We start from the raw sequence: 8,795 nt of genomic DNA on the forward strand, positions 1-8,795 counted from the left end.
TCATACCTTGAGGGATAGTCAGTTGTATGCTAAGTTTTCTAACTGTGAGTTCTGGTTGAGTTCAATTGCATTCCTGGGTCATGTTGTATCAGCAGAGGGTATTCAGGTTGATCCAAAGAAGATTGAGGCAGTCAATAAGTGGCCTAGACCAACATTAACTACAGAGATTCGGAGTTTCTTGGGATTGGCAGGCTACTATCATCGGTTTGTGGAGGGGTTTTCATCTATCGCAGCCCCGATAACCAGGTTGACCTAGAAGGGTGCCCAGTTTAGATGGTTGGATGAGTGTGAGGCGAGCTTTCAGAAGCTCAAGATAGCTTTGACTACGACACCGGTGTTGGTTTTGCCCACAGGTTCAAGGCCTTATACAGTTTATTGTGGTGCATCTCGTATTGGACTTGGTGCGATGTTGATGCAGGATGGAAAAGTCATTTCCTATGCTTCACGGCAATTGAAGATTCATAAGAAGAACTATCTGGTTCATGATTTGGAGTTGGCAGCCATTGTTCACGCGTTGAAGATTTGGAGGCATTATCTGTATGGCGTGGCATGTGAGGTGTTCACGGATCACAAGAGTCTTCAGTATTTGTTCTAGCAAAAAGAGTTGAATTTGAGGCAGAGAAGGTGGTTGGAGTTGTTGAAGGACTATGATATCACCATCTTATATCATCCGGGAAAGGCCAATGTGGTGGCCGATGCTTTGAGTATGAAGTTAGCCAGTATGCGCAGTCTTGCTTATATTCCGGTCGGTGAGAGACCGCTTGCTTTGAATGTTCAGGCTTTGACCAATCAGTTCATAAGGTTGGATGTTTTTGAGCCCAGTCGTGTGTTGGCTTGCACAATCACTCGTTCTTCTTTATTGGAGCATATCCGAGATCGACAGTATGATGATCCCCATTTGTGTCCTTAGAGACACGATGCAGCGCGGAGGTGCCAAGCAGGTTACCTTAGGAGATGATGGAGTTTTGAGGTTACAGGGTCGAGTTTGTGTGCCTAATGTGGATGGGCTTCGAGAGTTGATTTTAGAGGAGGCCCATAGTTCCCGGTACTTTATTCATCCGGGAACTGCTAAGATGTATCAGGATTTGCGGCCACATTATTGGTGGAGAAGAATGAAGAAGGATATCGTTGCACATGTGGCTCGGTGTTTGAATTATCAGCAGGTTAAGTACGAGCATCAGAGGCCCAGTGGGTTGTTCCAGAAGATTGAGATTCCTGAGTGGAAGTGGGAGCGGGTCACTATGGACTTTGTTGTTGGACTCCCACGGACTTAGAGGAAGTTCGATGCAGTGTTGGTTATTGTTGATAGGCTGACCAAGTCAGCATATTTCATTCCTGCGGCAGTCTCATATTCTTCCGAGAGGTTAGTTGAGATCTATATTGGGGAGATTGTTCGCCTTCATGGTGTGCCCAAGTCTATCATTTCGGACTAAGGTACGCAGTTTACCTCACATTTCTGGAGAGCAGTTCAGTGAGAGTTGGGCACACGGGTTGAGTCGAGCACAACATTTCATCCTCAGATGGACGGGCAGTCCGAGCGGACCATTCAAATTTGGGAGGATATGCTTTGATCTTGTGTCATTGACTTTGGATGCTCGTGGGATCAGTTTTTTGCCTTTAGCAGAGTTTGCCTACAACAACAGCTACCAGTCGAGTATCCAGATGGATCCTTGTGAGGCTTTGTGTGGTAGGCGGTGTCGGTCGCTGGTAGGATGGTTAGAGCGGGGAGAGGCTCGATTGTTGGGTGCGGATCTAGTTCAGGATGCCTTGGACAAGGTCAGGATTATTCAGGATAGGCTTCGTACAGCTCAGTCCAGGCAAAAGAGCTATGCCGACCGCAAGGTTCGATATTTGGCTTTCATGGTCGGTGAGCGGGTATTGCTTCGAGTGTCGCCTATAAAGGACATGATGAGATTTGGGAAGAAGGGCAAGCTTAGCCCTAGGTTTATTGGCCCGTTTGAGATTCTTGATCGAGTGGGAGAGATGGCTTATAGACTCGTATTGCCGCCGAGTTTATCAGTCGTCCATCCAGTGTTTCATGTGTCCATGCTTCGGAAATATCACGTCGATCCATCCCACGTGTTGGATTTCAACACTGTCCAGTTGGACAGGGACTTGTCTTATGAGGAGGAGTCGGTAGTTATTCTAGATCGGCAGGTTCGTCAGTTGAGATCGAAGAATTTTCCTTCTGTTCGTGTTTAGTGGAGAGGTCAGCCCACTGAGGCATCGACCTAGGAGTCCGAGACTGATATGCGGAGCCGTTATCCCCATCTTTTCCCCGACTCAAGTACTTCCTTCTTATGTCGTTCGAGGCCGAACGGTTGTTTTAGAGGTGGAGAATGTGATGACCCAAAAGGTCTTCACTTATTTTTAAACTAATTCTGTGTTCCGAGTCTTTAAAACCCTCTTTTAGTCTTACCTCGATTTGCGTGCGCAGTCCCAGCGTGTTGCCTGAAAGCCATTTTGTGGAAATCTGTGAAAAATGATAAATTGTGACTATAAAATGAATTAAGTTGACTACGGTCAATATTTTGGGTAAATGGACCTGGACCCGTGATTTGACGGTCCTGGAGAGTCTATAGGAAAATATGGGACTTGGGCGTATGCCCGGAATAAAATTCCGAGGTCCCAAGCCCGAGAAATGAGTTTTCGAAAGAAATTATTTTCTGAAATTAATTATGAGATTTGGAAATGAATTGTGATTAGAACTTGATGGTATCGGGCCCGTATTTTGGTTCCGGCGCCCGGTACAGGTATTATATGTGCATTAAGATAAGTCTGTGAGGTTTGGAAAGAAACAGACTTGAAACGACGTGAATCGAATCATTTTTGAGAAAAATTGGAAATTGAAGTTCATAAGGAAATTTCATGATTTTGATGCTAAATTCCAAGTTGTTGATGTTATTTTAGTGATTTGAATGCACGAGCGAGTCCGTATGCTGTTTTTGGATTGGTGTACATGTTTGGATTGGAGCCCCGAGGGCTCGGGTGAGTTTTGAATAGGCCACGAGGTGGATTTTAGACTTGAGGAAATTGCAGTTTTTCAGCTGTACATAGCAGGCCTGCAGGCTTCGCATTTGCGAAACCTAGCTCGCAAATGTGATATCGCAAATGCAAGGGCCTTGTTGCAATTGCAAAAGAAGCCCAGGCCAGCTCCATCTCGCAAATGTGAGACTCCCTTCGCAAATGCGATATGTCCCCTTGGGCCTGTTATCGCAAATGCGATCTTTGGTTTGCATTTCCCATCTCTCAATTGCGAGAGCCCCTTCGCATATCCCAACTTAGCAGAGAATTGCGAACCCCCTTTCGCATTTCCCATACCTGCAACCTGCAACTTTTATACTTTGCCGAAAATCAACAATTTTTCACATCTTTTCAAAACACAAACTCCCTAGGGCGATTTTTTCAAGAACAACTCTTCTTCCAAATCGATTGTAAGTTAATTTTAACTTGTTTAATTTAATCATTAACATCTTTTAACATGATTTCAACTCAAAATCAATGATTTTCATGGGAAAAATTGGGTGGTTTAGAACCTAGGTTTTTTCAAAATTGGGGATTTGGACCTCGATTTGAGGTCCGATTTCAAAATAAATTATATACTTGGGTTCGTGGGGGAATGGGTAATCGGGTTTTGCTTCGAACCTCAGGTTTTGACCACGTGGTCCCGGGGAAATTTTTTGGGTAAAACTTTGAAAAACTTATTTTCATGCATTGGAGTCGGTTCATTTAGCGTTTATTGATGTAATTAAGTAACTTGTGGCTAGATACGAGCGAATTGGTGGTGGAATCAAGAGGTAAAGCGATAATTGAGACGTGAATTGTGTTCGTGGCATCGTGGTAAGTGTTTGGTCTAACCTTAGCTTGAGGGATTAAGAGTCGAGTCCTATTTGCTATGTGGTATTTGTCGAGTACGACGTATAGGCATAGTGACGAGTATCTATACTTTGGTGTCAAGCATGCTCATAAGTCTTATATTGTGATTATCATGACTTTGTTGTATTATTCATGCCTTGGCGAAGATTTCTATTTGTTGTGCAAAGTTTGTGGAAGGAATTGTGACCTATGAACATTGAGGAGCGTTGGCTCAAGTTGTATAACGAATTGTGAAAGTATAAGTGGTAATTGAAACCTTGAAGCATTGGCTCAAGTTGTAAAGTGAGTTGTGAAGTAAAAGTGAAAAAGAGAAAAGAATCACTATGTTGACTCCCTTGCCGGGATATTGGATTGTTTGATGTTGTCCCATGTCGGGACTTATTATTGAATTATTGTTCCCTTGCCGGGATTCTTGTTGTAACTTTATTTATTTTCTTGCCCTATTGTTTGTGATTGTTGTTTGGGTGAAGAAGAGAGTTAAAGCACGAAGGGTGATGCCGTATATTATTTTTGTGAGGAAAGAGTGTAAAGCACGAAGGGTGATGCTGTGCCGCACAACGTACCATTCCGTGCCGATTATATTGATTATATGGTGAGGAAAGAGAGTAAAAGCACGAAGGGTGATGTCGTGCACATTTTCATTATATGATTGCTTTGGTGAGGACGAGAGTAAAAGCACGAAGGGTGATGCCGTGCATTTATTGATTTCTGGTTATTTGTTGATATCTGAGTTGTATTGTTTCTTTCATTTACTTGTTGCCTTTCTATTCGGAATTGATATCTCCGCCGCAGCATGCTACCCCTCCCATATTTGACTGTTTATTATTGTTCTTCTTTTCCGCTGTATATAGTTGAATTGCACAAGTTTATTTGGTAGTCTGGTCCTAGCCTCGTCATTACTTCGCTGAGGTTAGGCTAGGCACTTACCAGCACATGGGGTCGGTTGTGCTGATACTACACTCTGCACTATGTGCAGACTCTGGAGCAGCTTTTGGACCATAGTTTGGAGGCTACCTTCAGTCCACGAAGATCCAAGGTAGACCTGCAGGCGTCCGCAGGCCCTGACATCTCCCGCTATCCCTTTTTATCCCTGTTTCATTTCCTTAAATTCAGAAACAATGTATCTTTTATTTCAGACTTTGTATGTAGTAAATCTTAGACCGTTTGTGACACTGTGACACTAGTTCTGGGTGGTTAAAGCTTAATCAGTTGTAATAGTGACATGTTCAGATATTTTTATTGCTTTCTTCCGCTTATTTCTAAAAAAAAATTCGCTGTTTACACGTTATTGTTTTACAAAAGCTAAAGAGTATAAAATGGGTAAAATGGTAGTTTGTCAATAATTGTCTTGCCTAGCTCACATTAGTGGCGCCATCATGACTCCCGAGGGTGAAAAATCCGGGTCGTGACAATAATAATGAAATAACACTAGACAACAATCTGAAAATAATTTGCTAAATTTATGCTTTTTTATATATTTATTTCGGAACTGAAAGTTTATTTACCTGTTTATACGAAAAAAATGAACAAAAAACAAACTAAAACTTTACTTTCTCAAGCTCTAGCTACTATAGTCTTGCAATTTGAGTTTACTTTCTTTACTCTTGCCGTAGGTTTTTTTTTTCTAACTCTTATTAGGAAAAAGTATGTGTGTAGGTTATAGAATTAGATTCTCTTAAGGAAAAGAAAATTGGCCGATTCTTATTCTTTTGGGCTTAGACAATCTTTTAAGATATAAGTAGGATAAATCAAAATTCAAAATAATAATTAAAATGCATAAAGTATTTAAAATTATTTACGAAAAGACATTATATCATATATCAATAATTATTAATATTTTTATATAATTAATCGGTTCGGTTCGATTTTTTCGATATTTTATAATAGAACTAAAACCAAACCAAATATTATCGATTTTTAAAATTTAAAACCAAAACCAATCCAAATCAAGAAAAAAATCGATTTACTTAATCGGTTTGATTCGGTTTTCGATTTGGATCGATTTTCGGTCAAATCGTGACCAGCCCTACCCCTTACCCGTTATAACACAAACAATTGTGCATAGTCCACTGATTTGGGTTTACATGGAATTAGAAATTTTTTTGTCCATATATCAGCCACATCCAATGAGAGAGCAAAGTATTTTGGTTTTGAAATCATGGCCTTATAGAAGAAGAAAAGGCACCCATCTTCTCTGACATCTCATTCTTTAATTTTGACATGAAGCTTGAGCTAATATTTGATTTCCAAGAATAAGAGGACTCGGGTTGATCAATTACCAGAATATTAAGGCTCAGATCTACTGTATTTTATCAGACAAATAGAAGGCAACCACATCATGTCTGCAAAATCACTTGTGGGTTGTCTCAATGCTTAACTTTGTCAGCATAGAAATTGAAAATCATCACTGCCTCTATTACTCAAAAGAGGAAGATGAAACGTGCCAAAAACACACACATAGACGCAAATTTATGGCTGAAGTTGCGGATCGAAAACATATTAAGATTAATGCATATTTTTACGTGAACATAGTGACCTATTCAAAGTATTTCATGAACAAGGGTTGTTGGTTTGGCTGCTAACGAAAATCATTATAATGAAATAAGGGGTTTACTTGCATAGGGCTATTTTTTAAGTGGTCGGGTACAAGTTTAATTGGGTTAGGGTTAGTATTGAACCGGGTTTCTTTATTTGCGGTGGGTCTCTTTAACTCTGAGAGTGCCACGTGACAATTCGTTTAATTGAGGGGTATATTTGAATGATAGTATAATGGTAGGGGCCAAGATTACCAAATAATATAACCGAGGGTATTTTTAAACCTTTTCTAATAGCACATAGAATATATTTAACTTTTCTCCATTAAAAATATAATGAATTCAACGTCGAGAACCTTAAATGCAAGCCTATTGAGCTTAAATCTCGCCTCTATAAGTTAGTCACTTTTTTTTTCCAGATTACACCTTCTCTTTAGTCCTTATTGCCAAGGGTGAAGCTAGCCGTCGCGTACGGGTTCGGCTGAACCCAGTAGCTTTGGTCCAAACTTTGTATTTGTCTTATGAAATATATTGAATATGTACAAATTATTAATTTTAGAATCTAATAACTTGAAAGAACTAGAATCCCTAACCTATAATCTTTAAATTCTAGCTCCGCCTCTGCTTATCGAACAAAATCAGTATTTGTCTGGTTACTTATATATTTTCTTACAGCCGGCATATTTTCTTAAATAATCACAATGTCAATGATATAAAAGTATTGGGCCTTTGGTTTTTGAGCCCATATTACTTGGTTAGGTACCTAAGCCCTGCAATATAAGCCATAATGCATTGAGGAAGAGAAAATATAGCAGATTCTATCATATAGTACCTCAACTTTTTAGTTTGATGCGAGACCTTTATGTGTTTTCACAATGAGCTGAGTAGAGAAAAACCCGTGATAATTGTGAAGGAACGATTTGTTTAAAAAAGAGATTTTTACCTAGTTATAAAATATTAGAAACTTATTTACCTATGTTCTCTATGTTTTGCAGTTTTTCATAAGTATCTAGGTTTTTCTTACAACTTGTATTCATTGCTTCTTAAAAGGCTCTCACTCCATTATTAGTGCCTTCAATTAAGGGATTAAATTACACCCTTTCCTTTTTATCCCTTCTCCTCTTCTCTCTCCTTTTTTTAAAATCAAAATCCCTAAATCTATCTCCAGAATCTCCATCTTCTCTCTTCACTATTGCCTGCATCTTTATATTATTAAAAAAATTCAGAAATTATATGATAACTGTATCATAATTTTAGTTGAATTGTATCAGATACATCAATGCCTAAAACATAAAATGTATCATACTTGTATCACAATTGTATCTAACTTGTATCTGGTACATTAATACCCAAAATAATACCTAATACAATACTAATAAATTAATATACAATTATCATATTTGTGATACAAATTGTGAAATTTGTCACAGATTCACAATTGCTCGCAATAATATACAATGAATATACAATTATCATACATTTGTAATGCTATTCATGCAACAATTATGATACATATACAATTATAATACAATCGCGATATATTTCTAAAAAATTGTGACACAATTATGATCTTTATTTTTCTCAAGTTTCAATCACAACTCTACACTAAAAATTTAATATAATTGTACTAGTATTGTATCCATAACTTACCCACAACTTGATTGTAGAGCAAAATTTCGAATTTCTTCTTGAGATTTTAGATGATTGAAAGAGAAAAATCTGATATCAAAAGCTTTGGAAGAAGAAAGATTATGTAATTTTGAGGGGATAACAGTGGATGATTGAAAGAGAGAAATCGGATATCAAAAGCTTTGGAGGAGAAGTGAGTAAGCGAGATTTTGGGTTATAAAGATTTTGGACATCAGTGGGTAAGGGAGAATTTTTACGGTGGGTAAGTATAAAATTGGAAGATATTTTGTAATCCTTTTGAAAAAGGAAGAGAATCTTAAATATAGGGGGATTATGTGTAACTGATACGCTATATTTAAGATATGTTGTATTTTCTCTTTTTTTTATGGTTTTTATAAAACTAGTAAATATAGGTATATAAAGTAATTAACAAGAAACTTAAATAAAGATAATAAATAGGTTCCTATTATAGTATAACTAGGTAAAAATCCTGTTTAGAAACCCTTTCGTGGTGTCAAAGTTGAGCTAGTGAGATTTTTTGAAATATCGAGTAGCTCTACACTGAGTTTGTAACCTTGTCATGTGCATCAAATTTAAGATTCAATAACAATGACAACATACTCCTATAATTTCATGAGTAGGGCTTGGGGGAGTGTAAGCGGACTTTATCCCTACATTGTGAGAGGTAGAGAAATTATTTTCGATAGACCCTTGGCGTGCATAAAATTTAAGATTATTTCGTTATTAATAGTGACT

Source organism: Nicotiana sylvestris, chromosome 2 (assembly GCF_000393655.2).
Source record: "Nicotiana sylvestris chromosome 2, ASM39365v2, whole genome shotgun sequence".
NCBI classification, from domain to species: Eukaryota; Viridiplantae; Streptophyta; class Magnoliopsida; order Solanales; family Solanaceae; genus Nicotiana; species Nicotiana sylvestris.